The 14,191-nt window shown below is 46.2% G+C and overlaps 43 non-coding genes and 2 pseudogenes across 43 annotated transcripts in view; all 45 read left to right on the top strand.

The window, feature by feature from the left end:
• Positions 1 to 38, top strand: part of LOC138586664 (5S ribosomal RNA) — a 119-nt gene extending 81 nt beyond the window's left edge. Inside the window, exon 1 of the ribosomal RNA XR_011306729.1 lies at positions 1 to 38. This exon is cut by the window's left edge and continues 81 nt beyond it. This is a non-coding gene — a ribosomal RNA (5S ribosomal RNA).
• A 182-nt stretch (positions 39 to 220) lies between these two features.
• LOC138586119 (5S ribosomal RNA) lies at positions 221 to 339 on the top strand. Its single transcript, XR_011306214.1, has one exon. It is a non-coding gene; the product is annotated as a 5S ribosomal RNA (ribosomal RNA).
• A 182-nt stretch (positions 340 to 521) lies between these two features.
• LOC138586118 (5S ribosomal RNA) lies at positions 522 to 640 on the top strand. Its single transcript, XR_011306213.1, has one exon. It is a non-coding gene; the product is annotated as a 5S ribosomal RNA (ribosomal RNA).
• Positions 641 to 822: 182 nt separating this feature from the next.
• LOC138586117 (5S ribosomal RNA) lies at positions 823 to 941 on the top strand. The gene has a single exon (XR_011306212.1). It is a non-coding gene; the product is annotated as a 5S ribosomal RNA (ribosomal RNA).
• A 182-nt stretch (positions 942 to 1,123) lies between these two features.
• LOC138586863 (5S ribosomal RNA) lies at positions 1,124 to 1,242 on the top strand. Its single transcript, XR_011306920.1, has one exon. It is a non-coding gene; the product is annotated as a 5S ribosomal RNA (ribosomal RNA).
• A 182-nt stretch (positions 1,243 to 1,424) lies between these two features.
• LOC138586663 (5S ribosomal RNA) lies at positions 1,425 to 1,543 on the top strand. Its single transcript, XR_011306728.1, has one exon. It is a non-coding gene; the product is annotated as a 5S ribosomal RNA (ribosomal RNA).
• A 182-nt stretch (positions 1,544 to 1,725) lies between these two features.
• On the top strand, positions 1,726 to 1,844 carry LOC138586116 (5S ribosomal RNA). Its single transcript, XR_011306211.1, has one exon. It is a non-coding gene; the product is annotated as a 5S ribosomal RNA (ribosomal RNA).
• Positions 1,845 to 2,026: 182 nt separating this feature from the next.
• Positions 2,027 to 2,145, top strand: LOC138586113 (5S ribosomal RNA). The gene has a single exon (XR_011306209.1). It is a non-coding gene; the product is annotated as a 5S ribosomal RNA (ribosomal RNA).
• Positions 2,146 to 2,327: 182 nt separating this feature from the next.
• LOC138586872 (5S ribosomal RNA) lies at positions 2,328 to 2,446 on the top strand. The gene has a single exon (XR_011306928.1). It is a non-coding gene; the product is annotated as a 5S ribosomal RNA (ribosomal RNA).
• Positions 2,447 to 2,628: 182 nt separating this feature from the next.
• LOC138586112 (5S ribosomal RNA) lies at positions 2,629 to 2,747 on the top strand. Its single transcript, XR_011306208.1, has one exon. It is a non-coding gene; the product is annotated as a 5S ribosomal RNA (ribosomal RNA).
• A 182-nt stretch (positions 2,748 to 2,929) lies between these two features.
• LOC138585487 (5S ribosomal RNA) lies at positions 2,930 to 3,048 on the top strand. Its single transcript, XR_011305616.1, has one exon. It is a non-coding gene; the product is annotated as a 5S ribosomal RNA (ribosomal RNA).
• Positions 3,049 to 3,297: 249 nt separating this feature from the next.
• Positions 3,298 to 3,416, top strand: LOC138586468 (5S ribosomal RNA). The gene has a single exon (XR_011306543.1). It is a non-coding gene; the product is annotated as a 5S ribosomal RNA (ribosomal RNA).
• A 182-nt stretch (positions 3,417 to 3,598) lies between these two features.
• LOC138586111 (5S ribosomal RNA) lies at positions 3,599 to 3,717 on the top strand. The gene has a single exon (XR_011306207.1). It is a non-coding gene; the product is annotated as a 5S ribosomal RNA (ribosomal RNA).
• Positions 3,718 to 3,899: 182 nt separating this feature from the next.
• LOC138586784 (5S ribosomal RNA) lies at positions 3,900 to 4,018 on the top strand. Its single transcript, XR_011306845.1, has one exon. It is a non-coding gene; the product is annotated as a 5S ribosomal RNA (ribosomal RNA).
• Positions 4,019 to 4,267: 249 nt separating this feature from the next.
• Positions 4,268 to 4,386, top strand: LOC138586110 (5S ribosomal RNA). The gene has a single exon (XR_011306206.1). It is a non-coding gene; the product is annotated as a 5S ribosomal RNA (ribosomal RNA).
• A 182-nt stretch (positions 4,387 to 4,568) lies between these two features.
• LOC138586923 (5S ribosomal RNA) lies at positions 4,569 to 4,687 on the top strand. The gene has a single exon (XR_011306976.1). It is a non-coding gene; the product is annotated as a 5S ribosomal RNA (ribosomal RNA).
• Positions 4,688 to 4,936: 249 nt separating this feature from the next.
• Positions 4,937 to 5,055, top strand: LOC138586109 (5S ribosomal RNA). Its single transcript, XR_011306205.1, has one exon. It is a non-coding gene; the product is annotated as a 5S ribosomal RNA (ribosomal RNA).
• A 182-nt stretch (positions 5,056 to 5,237) lies between these two features.
• LOC138586922 (5S ribosomal RNA) lies at positions 5,238 to 5,356 on the top strand. Its single transcript, XR_011306975.1, has one exon. It is a non-coding gene; the product is annotated as a 5S ribosomal RNA (ribosomal RNA).
• A 249-nt stretch (positions 5,357 to 5,605) lies between these two features.
• LOC138586107 (5S ribosomal RNA) lies at positions 5,606 to 5,724 on the top strand. The gene has a single exon (XR_011306203.1). It is a non-coding gene; the product is annotated as a 5S ribosomal RNA (ribosomal RNA).
• Positions 5,725 to 5,906: 182 nt separating this feature from the next.
• On the top strand, positions 5,907 to 6,025 carry LOC138586106 (5S ribosomal RNA). Its single transcript, XR_011306202.1, has one exon. It is a non-coding gene; the product is annotated as a 5S ribosomal RNA (ribosomal RNA).
• A 182-nt stretch (positions 6,026 to 6,207) lies between these two features.
• Positions 6,208 to 6,326, top strand: LOC138586105 (5S ribosomal RNA). Its single transcript, XR_011306201.1, has one exon. It is a non-coding gene; the product is annotated as a 5S ribosomal RNA (ribosomal RNA).
• Positions 6,327 to 6,508: 182 nt separating this feature from the next.
• Positions 6,509 to 6,627, top strand: LOC138586104 (5S ribosomal RNA). Its single transcript, XR_011306200.1, has one exon. It is a non-coding gene; the product is annotated as a 5S ribosomal RNA (ribosomal RNA).
• A 215-nt stretch (positions 6,628 to 6,842) lies between these two features.
• Positions 6,843 to 6,961, top strand: LOC138586103 (5S ribosomal RNA). The gene has a single exon (XR_011306199.1). It is a non-coding gene; the product is annotated as a 5S ribosomal RNA (ribosomal RNA).
• A 182-nt stretch (positions 6,962 to 7,143) lies between these two features.
• Positions 7,144 to 7,262, top strand: LOC138586102 (5S ribosomal RNA). Its single transcript, XR_011306198.1, has one exon. It is a non-coding gene; the product is annotated as a 5S ribosomal RNA (ribosomal RNA).
• A 182-nt stretch (positions 7,263 to 7,444) lies between these two features.
• LOC138587221 (5S ribosomal RNA) lies at positions 7,445 to 7,563 on the top strand. The gene has a single exon (XR_011307259.1). It is a non-coding gene; the product is annotated as a 5S ribosomal RNA (ribosomal RNA).
• A 182-nt stretch (positions 7,564 to 7,745) lies between these two features.
• Positions 7,746 to 7,864, top strand: LOC138587307 (5S ribosomal RNA). Its single transcript, XR_011307335.1, has one exon. It is a non-coding gene; the product is annotated as a 5S ribosomal RNA (ribosomal RNA).
• A 216-nt stretch (positions 7,865 to 8,080) lies between these two features.
• LOC138586747 (5S ribosomal RNA) lies at positions 8,081 to 8,199 on the top strand. The gene has a single exon (XR_011306809.1). It is a non-coding gene; the product is annotated as a 5S ribosomal RNA (ribosomal RNA).
• Positions 8,200 to 8,381: 182 nt separating this feature from the next.
• LOC138586101 (5S ribosomal RNA) lies at positions 8,382 to 8,500 on the top strand. The gene has a single exon (XR_011306197.1). It is a non-coding gene; the product is annotated as a 5S ribosomal RNA (ribosomal RNA).
• Positions 8,501 to 8,682: 182 nt separating this feature from the next.
• LOC138586100 (5S ribosomal RNA) lies at positions 8,683 to 8,801 on the top strand. The gene has a single exon (XR_011306196.1). It is a non-coding gene; the product is annotated as a 5S ribosomal RNA (ribosomal RNA).
• Positions 8,802 to 9,016: 215 nt separating this feature from the next.
• LOC138586098 (5S ribosomal RNA) lies at positions 9,017 to 9,135 on the top strand. The gene has a single exon (XR_011306195.1). It is a non-coding gene; the product is annotated as a 5S ribosomal RNA (ribosomal RNA).
• A 182-nt stretch (positions 9,136 to 9,317) lies between these two features.
• LOC138587172 (5S ribosomal RNA) lies at positions 9,318 to 9,436 on the top strand. The gene has a single exon (XR_011307212.1). It is a non-coding gene; the product is annotated as a 5S ribosomal RNA (ribosomal RNA).
• Positions 9,437 to 9,617: 181 nt separating this feature from the next.
• On the top strand, positions 9,618 to 9,736 carry LOC138587213 (5S ribosomal RNA). The gene has a single exon (XR_011307251.1). It is a non-coding gene; the product is annotated as a 5S ribosomal RNA (ribosomal RNA).
• A 248-nt stretch (positions 9,737 to 9,984) lies between these two features.
• LOC138586097 (5S ribosomal RNA) lies at positions 9,985 to 10,103 on the top strand. Its single transcript, XR_011306194.1, has one exon. It is a non-coding gene; the product is annotated as a 5S ribosomal RNA (ribosomal RNA).
• A 249-nt stretch (positions 10,104 to 10,352) lies between these two features.
• Positions 10,353 to 10,461, top strand: LOC138587352 (5S ribosomal RNA; annotated as a pseudogene).
• A 182-nt stretch (positions 10,462 to 10,643) lies between these two features.
• On the top strand, positions 10,644 to 10,762 carry LOC138586095 (5S ribosomal RNA). The gene has a single exon (XR_011306192.1). It is a non-coding gene; the product is annotated as a 5S ribosomal RNA (ribosomal RNA).
• A 249-nt stretch (positions 10,763 to 11,011) lies between these two features.
• On the top strand, positions 11,012 to 11,130 carry LOC138586094 (5S ribosomal RNA). The gene has a single exon (XR_011306191.1). It is a non-coding gene; the product is annotated as a 5S ribosomal RNA (ribosomal RNA).
• A 216-nt stretch (positions 11,131 to 11,346) lies between these two features.
• Positions 11,347 to 11,465, top strand: LOC138586093 (5S ribosomal RNA). The gene has a single exon (XR_011306190.1). It is a non-coding gene; the product is annotated as a 5S ribosomal RNA (ribosomal RNA).
• Positions 11,466 to 11,647: 182 nt separating this feature from the next.
• On the top strand, positions 11,648 to 11,766 carry LOC138586092 (5S ribosomal RNA). The gene has a single exon (XR_011306189.1). It is a non-coding gene; the product is annotated as a 5S ribosomal RNA (ribosomal RNA).
• A 215-nt stretch (positions 11,767 to 11,981) lies between these two features.
• Positions 11,982 to 12,100, top strand: LOC138586091 (5S ribosomal RNA). Its single transcript, XR_011306188.1, has one exon. It is a non-coding gene; the product is annotated as a 5S ribosomal RNA (ribosomal RNA).
• Positions 12,101 to 12,282: 182 nt separating this feature from the next.
• LOC138587171 (5S ribosomal RNA) lies at positions 12,283 to 12,401 on the top strand. Its single transcript, XR_011307211.1, has one exon. It is a non-coding gene; the product is annotated as a 5S ribosomal RNA (ribosomal RNA).
• Positions 12,402 to 12,582: 181 nt separating this feature from the next.
• Positions 12,583 to 12,701, top strand: LOC138587211 (5S ribosomal RNA). The gene has a single exon (XR_011307250.1). It is a non-coding gene; the product is annotated as a 5S ribosomal RNA (ribosomal RNA).
• Positions 12,702 to 12,949: 248 nt separating this feature from the next.
• LOC138586090 (5S ribosomal RNA) lies at positions 12,950 to 13,068 on the top strand. The gene has a single exon (XR_011306187.1). It is a non-coding gene; the product is annotated as a 5S ribosomal RNA (ribosomal RNA).
• Positions 13,069 to 13,317: 249 nt separating this feature from the next.
• On the top strand, positions 13,318 to 13,426 carry LOC138587350 (5S ribosomal RNA; annotated as a pseudogene).
• Positions 13,427 to 13,608: 182 nt separating this feature from the next.
• On the top strand, positions 13,609 to 13,727 carry LOC138586089 (5S ribosomal RNA). The gene has a single exon (XR_011306186.1). It is a non-coding gene; the product is annotated as a 5S ribosomal RNA (ribosomal RNA).
• A 249-nt stretch (positions 13,728 to 13,976) lies between these two features.
• Positions 13,977 to 14,095, top strand: LOC138586524 (5S ribosomal RNA). Its single transcript, XR_011306596.1, has one exon. It is a non-coding gene; the product is annotated as a 5S ribosomal RNA (ribosomal RNA).
• The last annotated feature ends 96 nt before the right edge of the window (positions 14,096 to 14,191 follow it).

Genomic DNA, 14,191 nt, shown 5'->3' with positions numbered 1-14,191 from the left:
GATGGAAGACCGCCTGGGAATACCAGGTGCTGTAAGCTTTTTCATTTTTCTGTGATGGACAGGAGAGGTGCTGATGCTGCAGGCCTTGAAAAAGTTTGATCAGACACTCATGTGCAAGAATGCATTGAATTCATCCTAGAAAAAAAACACAGTAACATATGAAGAGATTAAAAAGTGCCCAAATGCATTTTTAAAAGGCCCGATTGAACACACAACTGTCGCTTACGGCCATACCACCCTGAACACGCCCGATCTCGTCCGATCTCGGAAGCTAAGCAGGGTCGGGCCTGGTTAGTACTTGGATGGGAGACCGCCTGGGAATACCAGGTGCTGTAAGCTTTTTCATTTTTCTGTGATGGACAGGAGAGGTGCTGATGCTGCAGGCCTTGAAAAAGTTTGATCAGACACTCATGTGCAAGAATGCATTGAATTCATCATAGAAAAAAAACACAGTAACATATGAAGAGATTAAAAAGTGCCCAAATGCATTTTTAAAAGGCCTGATTGAACACACAGCTGTCGCTTACGGCCATACCACCCTGAACACGCCCGATCTCGTCCGATCTCGGAAGCTAAGCAGGGTCGGGCCTGGTTAGTACTTGGATGGGAGACCGCCTGGGAATACCAGGTGCTGTAAGCTTTTTCATTTTTCTGTGATGGACAGGAGAGGTGCTGATGCTGCAGGCCTTGAAAAAGTTGGATCAGACACTCATGTGCAAGAATGCATTGAATTCATCCTAGAAAAAAAACACAGTAACATATGAAGAGATTAAAAAGTGCCCAAATGCATTTTTAAAAGGCCCGATTGAACACACAACTGTCGCTTACGGCCATACCACCCTGAACACGCCCGATCTCGTCCGATCTCGGAAGCTAAGCAGGGTCGGGCCTGGTTAGTACTTGGATGGGAGACCGCCTGGGAATACCAGGTGCTGTAAGCTTTTTCATTTTTCTGTGATGGACAGGAGATGTGCTGATGCTGCAGGCCTTGAAAAAGTTTGATCAGACACTCATGTGCAAGAATGCATTGAATTCATCCTAGAAAAAAAACACAGTAACATATGAAGAGATTAAAAAGTGCCCAAATGCATTTTTAAAAGGCCCGATTGAACACACAACTGTCGTTTACGGCCATACCACCCTGAACACGCCCGATCTCGTCGGATCTCGGAAGCTAAGCAGGGTCGGGCCTGGTTAGTACTTGGATGGGAGACCGCCTGGGAATACCAGGTGCTGTAAGCTTTTTCATTTTTCTGTGATGGACAGGAGAGGTGCTGATGCTGCAGGCCTTGAAAAAGTTTGATCAGACACTCATGTGCAAGAATGCATTGAATTCATCCTAGAAAAAAACCACAGTAACATATGAAGAGATTAAAAAGTGCCCAAATGCTTTTTTAAAAGGCCCGATTGAACACACAACTGTCGCTTACGGCCATACCACCCTGAACACGCCCGATCTCGTCCGATCTCGGAAGCTAAGCAGGGTCGGGCCTGGTTAGTACTTGGATGGAAGACCGCCTGGGAATACCAGGTGCTGTAAGCTTTTTCATTTTTCTGTGATGGACAGGAGAGGTGCTGATGCTGCAGGCCTTGAAAAAGTTTGATCAGACACTCATGTGCAAGAATGCATTGAATTCATCCTAGAAAAAAAACACAGTAACATATGAAGAGATTAAAAAGTGCCCAAATGCATTTTTAAAAGGCCCGATTGAACACACAACTGTCGCTTACGGCCATACCACCCTGAACACGCCCGATCTCGTCCGATCTCGGAAGCTAAGCAGGGTCGGGCCTGGTTAGTACTTGGATGGGAGACCGCCTGGGAATACCAGGTGCTGTAAGCTTTTTCATTTTTCTGTGATGGACAGGAGAGGTGCTGATGCTGCAGGCCTTGAAAAAGTTTGATCAGACACTCATGTGCAAGAATGCATTGAATTCATCATAGAAAAAAAACACAGTAACATATGAAGAGATTAAAAAGTGCCCAAATGCATTTTTAAAAGGCCTGATTGAACACACAGCTGTCGCTTACGGCCATACCACCCTGAACACGCCCGATCTCGTCCGATCTCGGAAGCTAAGCAGGGTCGGGCCTGGTTAGTACTTGGATGGGAGACCGCCTGGGAATACCAGGTGCTGTAAGCTTTTTCATTTTTCTGTGATGGACAGGAGAGGTGCTGATGCTGCAGGCCTTGAAAAAGTTGGATCAGACACTCATGTGCAAGAATGCATTGAATTCATCCTAGAAAAAAAACACAGTAACATATGAAGAGATTAAAAAGTGCCCAAATGCATTTTTAAAAGGCCCGATTGAACACACAACTGTCGCTTACGGCCATACCACCCTGAACACGCCCGATCTCGTCCGATCTCGGAAGCTAAGCAGGGTCGGGCCTGGTTAATACTTGGATGGGAGACCGCCTGGGAATACCAGGTGCTGTAAGCTTTTTCATTTTTCTGTGATGGACAGGAGAGGTGCTGATGCTGCAGGCCTTGAAAAAGTTTGATCAGACACTCATGTGCAAGAATGCATTGAATTCATCCTAGAAAAAAAACACAGTAACATATGAAGAGATTAAAAAGTGCCCAAATGCATTTTTAAAAGGCCCGATTGAACACACAACTGTCGCTTACGGCCATACCACCCTGAACACGCCCGATCTCGTCCGATCTCGGAAGCTAAGCAGGGTCGGGCCTGGTTAGTACTTGGATGGGAGACCGCCTGGGAATACCAGGTGCTGTAAGCTTTTTCATTTTTCTGTGATGGACAGGAGAGGTGCTGATGCTGCAGGCCTTGAAAAAGTTGGATCATACACTCATGTGCAAGAATGCATTGAATTCATCCTAGAAAAAAAACACAGTAACATATGAAGAGATTAAAAAGTGCCCAAACGCATTTTTAAAAGGCCCGATTGAACACACAACTGTCGCTTACGGCCATACCACCCTGAACACGCCCGATCTCGTCCGATCTCGGAAGCTAAGCAGGGTAGGGCCTGGTTAGTACTTGGATGGGAGACCGCCTGGGAATACCAGGTGCTGTAAGCTTTTTCATTTTTCTGTGATGGACAGGAGAGGTGCTGATGCTGCAGGCCTTGAAAAAGTTTGATCAGACACTCATGTGCAAGAATGCATTGAATTCATCATAGAAAAAAACCATGACAAAATTTTTGACGAAAACTATAAACAACGTTAAAAATACAGCCAAATTCAAGAATGTGGTGGGGCAGATGCCCCATCACATTCTTGCTGCACCATGCCACGTCTTTAAAAGGCCCGATTGAACACACAACTGTCGCTTACGGCCATACCACCCTGAACACACCCGATCTCGTCAGATCTCGGAAGCTAAGCAGGGTCGGGCCTGGTTAGTACTTGGATGGGAGACCGCCTGGGAATACCAGGTGCTGTAAGCTTTTTCATTTTTCTGTGATGGACAGGAGAGGTGCTGATGCTGCAGGCCTTGAAAAAGTTGGATCAGACACTCATGTGCAAGAATGCATTGAATTCATCCTAGAAAAAAAACACAGTAACATATGAAGAGATTAAAAAGTGCCCAAATGCATTTTTAAAAGGCCCGATTGAACACACAACTGTCGCTTACGGCCATACCACCCTGAACACGCCCGATCTCGTCCGATCTCGGAAGCTAAGCAGGGTCGGGCCTGGTTAGTACTTGGATGGGAGACCGCCTGGGAATACCAGGTGCTGTAAGCTTTTTCATTTTTCTGTGATGGACAGGAGAGGTGCTGATGCTGCAGGCCTTGAAAAAGTTGGATCAGACACTCATGTGCAAGAATGCATTGAATTCATCCTAGAAAAAAAACACAGTAAAATATGAAGAGATTAAAAAGTGCCAAAATGCATTTTTAAAAGGCCCGATTGAACACACAACTGTCGCGTACGGCCATACCACCCTGAACACGCCCGATCTCGTCTGATCTCGGAAGCTAAGCAGGGTTGGGCCTGGTTAGTACTTGGATGGGAGACCGCCTGGGAATACCAGGTGCTGTAAGCTTTTTCATTTTTCTGTGATGGACAGGAGAGGTGCTGATGCTGCAGGCCTTGAAAAAGTTTGATCAGACACTCATGTGCAAGAATGCATTGAATTCATCATAGAAAAAAACCATGACAAAATCTTTGACGAAAACTATAAACAACGTTAAAAATACAGCCAAATTCAAGAATGTGGTGGGGCAGATGCCCCACCGCATTCTTGCTGCACCATGCCACGTCTTTAAAAGGCCCGATTGAACACACAACTGTCGCTTACGGCCATACCACCCTGAACACGCCCGATCTCGTCCGATCTCGGAAGCTAAGCAGGGTCGGGCCTGGTTAGTACTTGGATGGGAGACCGCCTGGGAATACCAGGTGCTGTAAGCTTTTTCATTTTTTTGTGATGGACAGGAGAGGTGCTGATGCTGCAGGCCTTGAAAAAGTTTGATCAGACACTCATGTGCAAGAATGCATTGAATTCATCCTAGAAAAAAAACACAGTAAAATATGAAGAGATTAAAAAGTGCCAAAATGCATTTTTAAAAGGCCCGATTGAACACACAACTGTCGCGTACGGCCATACCACCCTGAACACGCCCGATCTCGTCTGATCTCGGAAGCTAAGCAGGGTCGGGCCTGGTTAGTACTTGGATGGGAGACCGCCTGGGAATACCAGGTGCTGTAAGCTTTTTCATTTTTCTGTGATGGACAGGAGAGGTGCTGATGCTGCAGGCCTTGAAAAAGTTTGATCAGACACTCATGTGCAAGAATGCATTGAATTCATCATAGAAAAAAACCATGACAAAATCTTTGACGAAAACTATAAACAACGTTAAAAATACAGCCAAATTCAAGAATGTGGTGGGGCAGATGCCCCACCGCATTCTTCCTGCACCATGCCACGTCTTTAAAAGGCCCGATTGAACACACAACTGTCGCTTACGGCCATACCACCCTGAACACGCCCGATCTCGTCCGATCTCGGAAGCTAAGCAGGGTCGGGCCTGGTTAGTACTTGGATGGGAGACCGCCTGGGAATACCAGGTGCTGTAAGCTTTTTCATTTTTTTGTGATGGACAGGAGAGGTGCTGATGCTGCAGGCCTTGAAAAAGTTTGATCAGACACTCATGTGCAAGAATGCATTGAATTCATCCTAGAAAAAAAACACAGTAAAATATGAAGAGATTAAAAAGTGCCAAAATGCATTTTTAAAAGGCCCGATTGAACACACAACTGTCGCGTACGGCCATACCACCCTGAACACGCCCGATCTCGTCTGATCTCGGAAGCTAAGCAGGGTCGGGCCTGGTTAGTACTTGGATGGGAGACCGCCTGGGAATACCAGGTGCTGTAAGCTTTTTCATTTTTCTGTGATGGACAGGAGAGGTGCTGATGCTGCAGGCCTTGAAAAAGTTTGATCAGACACTCATGTGCAAGAATGCATTGAATTCATCATAGAAAAAAACCATGACAAAATCTTTGACGAAAACTATGAACAACGTTAAAAATACAGCCAAATTCAAGAATGTGGTGGGGCAGATGCCCCACCGCATTCTTGCTGCACCATGCCACGTCTTTAAAAGGCCCGATTGAACACACAACTGTCGCTTACGGCCATACCACCCTGAACACGCCCGATCTCGTCCGATCTCGGAAGCTAAGCAGGGTCGGGCCTGGTTAGTACTTGGATGGGAGACCGCCTGGGAATACCAGGTGCTGTAAGCTTTTTCATTTTTTTGTGATGGACAGGAGAGGTGCTGATGCTGCAGGCCTTGAAAAAGTTTGATCAGACACTCATGTGCAAGAATGCATTGAATTCATCCTAGAAAAAAAACACAGTAACATATGAAGAGATTAAAAAGTGCCCAAATGCATTTTTAAAAGGCCCGATTGAACACACAACTGTCGCTTACGGCCATACCACCCTGAACACGCCCGATCTCGTCCGATCTCGGAAGCTAAGCAGGGTCGGGCCTGGTTAGTACTTGGATGGGAGACCGCCTGGGAATACCAGGTGCTGTAAGCTTTTTCATTTTTCTGTGATGGACAGGAGAGGTGCTGATGCTGCAGGCCTTGAAAAAGTTTGATCAGACACTCATGTGCAAGAATGCATTGAATTCATCCTAGAAAAAAAACACAGTAACATATGAAGAGATTAAAAAGTGCCCAAATGCATTTTTAAAAGGCCCGATTGAACACACAACTGTCGCTTACGGCCATACCACCCTGAACACGCCCGATCTCGTCCGATCTCGGAAGCTAAGCAGGGTCGGGCCTGGTTAGTACTTGGATGGGAGACCGCCTGGGAATACCAGGTGCTGTAAGCTTTTTCATTTTTCTGTGATGGACAGGAGAGGTGCTGATGCTGCAGGCCTTGAAAAAGTTTGATCAGACACTCATGTGCAAGAATGCATTGAATTCATCCTAGAAAAAAAACACAGTAACATATGAAGAGATTAAAAAGTGCCCAAATGCATTTTTAAAAGGCCCGATTGAACACACAACTGTCGCTTACGGCCATACCACCCTGAACACGCCCGATCTCGTCCGATCTCGGAAGCTAAGCAGGGTCGGGCCTGGTTAGTACTTGGATGGGAGACCGCCTGGGAATACCAGGTGCTGTAAGCTTTTTCATTTTTCTGTGATGGACAGGAGAGGTGCTGATGCTGCAGGCCTTGAAAAAGTTTGATCAGACACTCATGTGCAAGAATGCATTGAATTCATCATAGAAAAAAACCATGACAAAATCTTTGACGAAAACTATAAACAACGTTAAAAATACAGCCACATTCTTGCTGCACCATGCCACGTCTTTAAAAGGCCCGATTGAACACACAACTGTCGCTTACGGCCATACCACCCTGAACACGCCCGATCTCGTCCGATCTCGGAAGCTAAGCAGGGTCGGGCCTGGTTAGTACTTGGATGGGAGACCGCCTGGGAATACCAGGTGCTGTAAGCTTTTTCATTTTTCTGTGATGGACAGGAGAGGTGCTGATGCTGCAGGCCTTGAAAAAGTTGGATCAGACACTCATGTGCAAGAATGCATTGAATTCATCCTAGAAAAAAAACACAGTAACATATGAAGAGATTAAAAAGTGCCCAAATGCATTTTTAAAAGGCCCGATTGAACACACAACTGTCGCTTACGGCCATACCACCCTGAACACGCCCGATCTCGTCCGATCTCGGAAGCTAAGCAGGGTCGGGCCTGGTTAGTACTTGGATGGGAGACCGCCTGGGAATACCAGGTGCTGTAAGCTTTTTCATTTTTCTGTGATGGACAGGAGAGGTGCTGATGCTGCAGGCCTTGAAAAAGTTTGATCAGACACTCATGTGCAAGAATGCATTGAATTCATCCTAGAAAAAAAACACAGTAACATATGAAGAGATTAAAAAGTGCCCAAATGCATTTTTAAAAGGCCCGATTGAACACACAACTGTCGCTTACGGCCATACCACCCTGAACACGCCCAATCTCGTCCGATCTCGGAAGCTAAGCAGGGTCGGGCCTGGTTAGTACTTGGATGGGAGACCGCCTGGGAATACCAGGTGTTGTAAGCTTTTTCATTTTTCTGTGATGGACAGGAGAGGTGCTGATGCTGCAGGCCTTGAAAAAGTTTGATCAGACACTCATGTGCAAGAATGCATTGAATTCATCCTAGAAAAAAAACACAGTAAAATATGAAGAGATTAAAAAGTGCCAAAATGCATTTTTAAAAGGCCCGATTGAACACACAACTGTCGCGTACGGCCATACCACCCTGAACACGCCCGATCTCGTCCGATCTCGGAAGCTAAGCAGGGTCGGGCCTGGTTAGGACTTGGATGGGAGACCGCCTGGGAATACCAGGTGCTGTAAGCTTTTTCATTTTTCTGTGATGGACAGGAGAGGTGCTGATGCTGCAGGCCTTGAAAAAGTTTGATCAGACACTCATGTGCAAGAATGCATTGAATTCATCATAGAAAAAAAACCATGACAAAATCTTTGACGAAAACTATAAACAAAGTTAAAAATACAGCCACATTCTTGCTGCACCATGCCACGTCTTTAAAAGGCCCGATTGAACACACAACTGTCGCTTACGGCCATACCACCCTGAACACGCCCGATCTCGTCCGATCTCGGAAGCTAAGCAGGGTCGGGCCTGGTTAGTACTTGGATGGGAGACCGCCTCGGAATACCAGGTGCTGTAAGCTTTTTCATTTTTCTGTGATGGACAGGAGAGGTGCTGATGCTGCAGGCATTGAAAAAGTTTGATCAGACACTCATGTGCAAGAATGCATTGAATTCATCCTAGAAAAAAAACACAGTAACATATGAAGAGATTAAAAAGTGCCCAAATGCATTTTTAAAAGGCCCGATTGAACACACAACTGTCGCTTACGGCCATACCACCCTGAACACGCCCGATCTCGTCCGATCTCGGAAGCTAAGCAGGGTCGGGCCTGGTTAGTACTTGGATGGGAGACCGCCTGGGAATACCAGGTGCTGTAAGCTTTTTCATTTTTCTGTGATGGACAGGAGAGGTGCTGATGCTGCAGGCCTTGAAAAAGTTTGAGCAGACACTCATGTGCAAGAATGCATTGAATTCATCCTAGAAAAAAAACACAGTAACATATGAAGAGATTAAAAAGTGCCCAAATGCATTTTTAAAAGGCCCGATTGAACACACAACTGTCGCTTACGGCCATACCACCCTGAACACGCCCGATCTCGTCCGATCTCGGAAGCTAAGCAGGGTCGGGCCTGGTTAGTACTTGGATGGGAGACCGCCTGGGAATACCAGGTGCTGTAAGCTTTTTCATTTTTCTGTGATGGACAGGAGAGGTGCTGATGCTGCAGGCCTTGAAAAAGTTTGATCAGACACTCATGTGCAAGAATGCATTGAATTCATCATAGAAAAAAACCATGACAAAATCTTTGACGAAAACTATAAACAACGTTAAAAATACAGCCACATTCTTGCCGCACCATGCCACGTCTTTAAAAGGCCCGATTGAACACACAACTGTCGCTTACGGCCATACCACCCTGAACACGCCCGATCTCGTCCGATCTCGGAAGCTAAGCAGGGTCGGGCCTGGTTAGTACTTGGATGGGAGACCGCCTGGGAATACCAGGTGCTGTAAGCTTTTTCATTTTTCTGTGATGGACAGGAGAGGTGCTGATGCTGCAGGCCTTGAAAAAGTTTGATCAGACACTCATGTGCAAGAATGCATTGAATTCATCCTAGAAAAAAAACACAGTAACATATGAAGAGATTAAAAAGTGCCCAAATGCATTTTTAAAAGGCCCGATTGAACACACAACTGTCGCTTAAGGCCATACCACCCTGTACACGCCCGATCTCGTCCGATCTCGGAAGCTAAGCAGGGTCGGGCCTGGTTAGTACTTGGATGGGAGACCGCCTGGGAATACCAGGTGCTGTAAGCTTTTTCATTTTTCTGTGATGGACAGGAGAGGTGCTGATGCTGCAGGCCTTGAAAAAGTTTGATCAGACACTCATGTGCAAGAATGCATTGAATTCATCCTAGAAAAAAAACACAGTACATATGAAGAGATTAAAAAGTGCCCAAATGCATTTTTATAAGGCCCGATTGAACACACAACTGTCGCTTACGGCCATACCACCCTGAACACGTCCGATCTCGTCCGATCTCGGAAGCTAAGCAGAGTCGGGCCTGGTTAGTACTTGGATGGGAGACCGCCTGGGAATACCAGGTGCTGTAAGCTTTTTCATTTTTCTGTGATGGACAGGAGAGGTGCTGATGCTGCAGGCCTTGAAAAAGTTTGATCAGACACTCATGTGCAAGAATGCATTGAATTCTATTAGAAAAAAACCATGACAAAATTTTTGACGAAAACTATAAACAACGTTAAAAATACTGCCAAATTCAAGAATGTGGAGGGGCAGATGCCCCACCGCATTCTTGCTGCACCATGCCACGTCTTTAAAAGGCCCGATTGAACACACAACTGTCGCTTACGGCCATACCACCCTGAACACGCCCGATCTCGTCCGATCTCGGAAGCTAAGCAGGGTCGGGCCTGGTTAGTACTTGGATGGGAGACCGCCTGGGAATACCAGGTGCTGTAAGCTTTTTCATTTTTCTGTGATGGACAGGAGTGGTGCTGATGCTGCAGGCCTTGAAAAAGTTTGATCAGACACTCATGTGCAAGAATGCATTGAATTCATCATAGAAAAAAACCATGACAAAATTTTTGACGAAAACTATTAACAACGTTAAAAATACAGCCAAATTCAAGAATGTGGTGGGGCAGATGCCCCACCGCATTCTTGCTGCACCATGCCACGTCTTTAAAAGGCCCGATTGAACACACAACTGTCGCTTACGGCCATACCACCCTGAACACGCCCGATCTCGGAAGCTAAGCAGGGTCGGGCCTGGTTAGTACTTGGATGGGAGACCGCCTGGGAATACCAGGTGCTGTAAGCTTTTTCATTTTTCTGTGATGGACAGGAGAGGTGCTGATGCTGCAGGCCTTGAAAAAGTTGGATCAGACACTCATGTGCAAGAATGCATTGAATTCATCCTAGAAAAAAAACACAGTAACATATGAAGAGATTAAAAAGTGCCCAAATGCATTTTTAAAAGGCCCGATTGAACACACAACTGTCGCTTACGGCCATACCACCCTGAACACGCCCGATCTCGTCCGATCTCGGAAGCTAAGCAGGGTCGGGCCTGGTTAGTACTTGGATGGGAGACCGCCTGGGAATACCAGGTGCTGTAAGCTTTTTCATTTTTCTGTGATGGACAGGAGAGGTGCTGATGCTGCAGGCCTTGAAAAAGTTTGATCAGACACTCATGTGCAAGAATGCATTGAATTCATCCTAGAAAAAAACCATAACAAAATCTTTGACGAAAACTATAAACAACGTTAAAAATACAGCCAAATTCAAGAATGTGGTGGGGCAGATGCCCCACCGCATTCTTGCTGCACCATGCCACGTCTTTAAAAGGCCCGATTGAACACACAACTGTCGCTTACGGCCATACCACCCTGAACACGCCCGATCTCGTCCGATCTCGGAAGCTAAGCAGGGTCGGGCCTGGTTAGTACTTGGATGGGAGACCGCCTGGGAATACCAGGTGCTGTAAGCTTTTTCATTTTTCTGTGATGGACAGGAGAGGTGCTGATGCTGCAGGCCTTGAAAAAGTTTGATCAGACACTCATGTGCAAGAATGCATTGAATTCATCATAGAAAAAAACCATGACAAAATCTTTGACGAAAACTATAAACAATCGTTAAAAATACAGCCACATTCTTGCTGCACCATGCCACGTCTTTTAAAGGCCCGATTGAACACACAACTGTCGCTTACGGCCATACCACCCTGAACACGCCCGATCTCGTCCGATCTCGGAAGCTAAGCAGGGTCGGGCCTGGTTAGTACTTGGATGGGAGACCGCCTGGGAATACCAGGTGCTGTAAGCTTTTTCATTTTTCTGTGATGGACAGGAGAGGTGCTGATGCTGCAGGCCTTGAAAAAGTTTGATCAGACACTCATGTGCAAGAATGCATTGAATTCATCCTAGAAAAAAAACACAGTAACATATGAAGAGATTAAAAAGTGCCCAAATGCATTTTTAAAAGGCCCGATTGAACACACAACTGTCGCTTACGGCCATACCACCCTGAACACGCCCGATCTCGTCCGATCTCGGAAGCTAAGCAGGGTCGGGCCTGGTTAGTACTTGGATGGGAGACCGCCTGGGAATACCAGGTGCTGTAAGCTTTTTCATTTTTCTGTGATGGACAGGAGAGGTGCTGATGCTGCAGGCCTTGAAAAAGTTTGATCAGACACTCATGTGCAAGAATGCATTGAATTCATCATAGAAAAAAACCATGACAAAATCTTTGACGAAAACTATAAACAACGTTAAAAATACAGCCACATTCTTGCTGCACCATGCCACGTCTTTAAAAGGCCCGATTGAACACACAACTGTCGCTTACGGCCATACCACCCTGAACACGCCCGATCTCGTCCGATCTCGGAAGCTAAGCAGGGTCGGGCCTGGTTAGTACTTGGATGGGAGACCGCCTGGGAATACCAGGTGCTGTAAGCTTTTTCATTTTTCTGTGATGGACAGGAGAGGTGCTGATGCTGCAGGCCTTGAAAAAGTTTGATCAGACACTCATGTGCAAGAATGCATTGAATTCATCCTAGAAAAAAAACACAGTAACTTATGAAGAGATTAAAAAGTGCCCAAATGCATTTTTAAAAGGCCCGATTGAACACACAACTGTCGCTTAAGGCCATACCACCCTGTACACGCCCGATCTCGTCCGATCTCGGAAGCTAAGCAGGGTCGGGCCTGGTTAGTACTTGGATGGGAGACCGCCTGGGAATACCAGGTGCTGTAAGCTTTTTCATTTTTCTGTGATGGACAGGAGAGGTGCTGATGCTGCAGGCCTTGAAAAAGTTTGATCAGACACTCATGTGCAAGAATGCATTGAATTCATCCTAGAAAAAAAACACAGTACATATGAAGAGATTAAAAAGTGCCCAAATGCATTTTTATAAGGCCCGATTGAACACACAACTGTCGCTTACGGCCATACCACCCTGAACACGTCCGATCTCGTCCGATCTCGGAAGCTAAGCAGAGTCGGGCCTGGTTAGTACTTGGATGGGAGACCGCCTGGGAATACCAGGTGCTGTAAGCTTTTTCATTTTTCTGTGATGGACAGGAGAGGTGCTGATGCTGCAGGCCTTGAAAAAGTTTGATCAGACACTCATGTGCAAGAATGCATTGAATTCTATTAGAAAAAAACCATGACAAAATTTTTGACGAAAACTATAAACAACGTTAAAAATACTGCCAAATTCAAGAATGTGGAGGGGCAGATGCCCCACCGCATTCTTGCTGCACCATGCCACGTCTTTAAAAGGCCCGATTGAACACACAACTGTCGCTTACGGCCATACCACCCTGAACACGCCCGATCTCGTCCGATCTCGGAAGCTAAGCAGGGTCGGGCCTGGTTAGTACTTGGATGGGAGACCGCCTGGGAATACCAGGTGCTGTAAGCTTTTTCATTTTTCTGTGATGGACAGGAGTGGTGCTGATGCTGCAGGCCTTGAAAAAGTTTGATCAGACACTCATGTGCAAGAATGCATTGAATTCATCATAGAAAAAAACCATGACAAAATTTTTGACGAAAACTATTAACAACGTTAAAAATACAGCCAAATTCAAGAATGCGGTGGGGCAGATGCCCCACCGCATTCTTGCTGCACCATGCCACGTCTTTAAAAGGCCCGATTGAACACACAACTGTCGCTTACGGCCATACCACCCTGAACACGCCCGATCTCGGAAGCTAAGCAGGGTCGGGCCTGGTTAGTACTTGGATGGGAGACCGCCTGGGAATACCAGGTGCTGTAAGCTTTTTCATTTTTCTGTGATGGACAGGAGAGGTGCTGATGCTGCAGGCCTTGAAAAAGTTGGATCAGACACTCATGTGCAAGAATGCATTGAATTCATCCTAGAAAAAAAACACAGTAACATATGAAGAGATTAAAAAGTGCCCAAATGCATTTTTAAAAGGCCCGATTGAACACACAACTGTCGCTTACGGCCATACCACCCTGAACACGCCCGATCTCGTCCGATCTCGGAAGCTAAGCAGGGTCGGGCCTGGTTAGTACTTGGATGGGAGACCGCCTGGGAATACCAGGTGCTGTAAGCTTTTTCATTTTTCTGTGATGGACAGGAGAGGTGCTGATGCTGCAGGCCTTGAAAAAGTTTGATCAGACACTCATGTGCAAGAATGCATTGAATTCATCCTAGAAAAAAACCATAACAAAATCTTTGACGAAAACTATAAACAACGTTAAAAATACAGCCAAATTCAAGAATGTGGTGGGGCAGATGCCCCACCGCATTCTTGCTGCACCATGCCACGTCTTTAAAAGGCCCGATTGAACACACAACTGTCGCTTACGGCCATACCATCCTGAACACGCCCGATCTCGTCCGATCTCGGAAGCTAAGCAGGGTCGGGCCTGGTTAGTACTTGGATGGGAGACCGCCTGGGAATACCAGGTGCTGTAAGCTTTTTCATTTTTCTGTGATGGACAGGAGAGGTGCTGATGCTGCAGGCCTTGAAAAAGTTTGATCAGACACTCATGTGCAAGAATGCATTGAATTCAT

Source organism: Semicossyphus pulcher, unplaced genomic scaffold (assembly GCF_022749685.1).
Source record: "Semicossyphus pulcher isolate SPU_LCO1_2020_fin unplaced genomic scaffold, fSemPul1.0.p SCAF_11, whole genome shotgun sequence".
Lineage (NCBI taxonomy): Eukaryota > Metazoa > Chordata > Actinopteri > Labriformes > Labridae > Semicossyphus > Semicossyphus pulcher.
The sequence above is the reverse complement of the archived record's forward strand: the minus strand, read 5'-3'. Positions and strand labels throughout refer to the sequence as shown.